The sequence below is a fragment of the Rousettus aegyptiacus genome, unplaced genomic scaffold, assembly GCF_014176215.1.
Source record: "Rousettus aegyptiacus isolate mRouAeg1 unplaced genomic scaffold, mRouAeg1.p scaffold_m13_p_4, whole genome shotgun sequence".
NCBI lineage: Eukaryota > Metazoa > Chordata > Mammalia > Chiroptera > Pteropodidae > Rousettus > Rousettus aegyptiacus.
The window spans coordinates 14,631,680-14,633,773 of NW_023416307.1; the positions used below are offsets into that span (position 1 = coordinate 14,631,680).

The following is a 2,094-nucleotide window of genomic DNA, read 5'->3' on the forward strand; positions in this document are numbered from 1 at the left end:
CCTCCTCCCATGGATGACAGATTATACAGCTACAAATGGAGTAATTCCCTCTGACAGAAATCCAGAAACCAGATTTGAGTGACTCCTACACATCGGGTGACTGAGAAAATACTCCAAATCTCCAGCTTTATCTTAAAAGGAGCTCATCCATACATTTCATGTCCCAACATTTACAGTTGTCACCTGGAAAATGGGACCCCAAGACACCTATGTCTCATAGGCAATGGGACTTGCATTCATGAGTCACATAGAACAATAGCAAATGAAGAAGTCATTTTTAAATGCAGGCACAAACATTCTCTGCATCTCCACACCTGGGCTTACCACATACAGCACAGACTAAAAGGCCTATCTACCAGTTTCTCACTGAAAAGGATTTGACTGCATATTTTCCCGGCTCCGCCAGAGGCTCTAGTTCTAATCAGCCTACAAATAGGACTTGACTAGGATCCTCCTTGGAGCCTGAAGGAACTGGTGGGCACACCCCTTTCTGTCTCCCCTCAAATTCTCCAACGGTAAGACCAGGTATCCAGGTTCTCCCTTCAATAAGCTTGTTCACATATATAGCACTCTAAGTTTTATAGCTGCCACCAGAGGGACTGCCACCAAGCCACCTGGCTGTGGGAGCTGATGGGGTTCAGCAATCATAAGTTCCCCAGGGTCACATAAACATTTCCAGTGACTATTCCCCCTGGCTCAGCACAAAATCAGCGAGGAAACGTGCAGTTTTGGTTTCTCCCTGAGGGGGACTAGGCTGCGTATCTAACACCCTGCCTTTCCCAGATGGTATCTGAAGGTCGGCCTTCCAAGTAACCTGCATGGGGAAGCTGGAGAAGCAGGCAATCAGTAGTCCTTCAGGATCTTGAACAGATGTATGGGCATTTACCATGCTTTTAGGACACGGATTTCAAATGCCTTGGCATACCCTAAACTGCTGGAAGCCATTGAAAACAAAGACGGCAGCTTTGACAATCACAAAACTTTGACCGAAAACTAAGAGCTCAGGTCAGGCCTATTGACAAGATTAATCTATGTGAAATAACTTTGTCAAGACTTGGAAAATTGGCTGTTTTATCTCGTGCACAGAAACTAACACAGAGAGTCAAGGAGAATAAGCAGGAGAATATGTTTCAAATGACAGAAAAAAAGACAAATATTCAGAGACAAACTTTAATGAAACATAGATAAATAATTTACCCAACAGGATGTTCAAAATGACAGCCGCAAAGAGAGCCTCGCTGAGGTCAGGAGAGCAATGCATGAACAAAGTGAAAATTTCAACAAAGAGAGAGAAATTATATAAAAGTGTCAAACAGAAATCGCAGAGTTGAAGAATGTAAGAATTGAACTGAAAATTTTAATAAAATTCAGCAACAGACTAGCTCAAGCAGGGAAAAGATCAGTTAACTCTAACACAGGACAATGCAAATCATGTTACCCAATGGCCATTAACAGGATGAAAGAGCAAGAGCTCAGCTTTCCTGTTTCCTTTTGGTAACCAATATATGTTGATCAACATAAAACAAATGGACGTTAAACAACTTTAATAGCTATTGTATTCATATCTTGGCTCCTTTTTCATCTTCCCATTAGCACAGTTAGACTTCTCTATTATTTATTTATTTTAATTTTCTTATTGTTATTTATGCCTTTAGCACCTGGTCTTCCTAGGTGGTCTCCCATCCAAGTAGAAACCAGGCCCGACCCCGTTTAGCTTCCTAGATCAGACAGGATCGGGCTTGTTCAGGGTAACATGGCCATAGACTATGAACAGTGGTGTGAACCCAGGACTTTCTGCATGTAAAGCAGATGTGCTAACCGCTACACTATGGAACCACATTCAACTTCTCTATTATTTTAAAAGAATACACAAAACTTCTTTAAGCAATAGAATTTGTACCCAAGCAATTCACTTTGATTGGAATAGCCCTCTCTCAATGTGCCCTTCATTGCCTTCCTTATGGCAAGTAAAAACTTTTATAGTGGGCCATGGAATGTTGTTTATGTCCTTGCTTCTAACATCCACTACAGGATGTTCTCTTACCTCTCCTTATGTATATTTTGTCCTCTACTCATTCTGCAAACTATCCAGTA

General features: G+C 41.5%; 1 pseudogene; it reads right to left on the reverse strand.

Moving 5' to 3' along the window:
* Positions 1–1,646: 1,646 nt before the first annotated feature.
* On the reverse strand, positions 1,647–1,765 carry LOC118602083 (annotated as a pseudogene).
* Between the last annotated feature and the right edge of the window lie 329 nt (positions 1,766–2,094).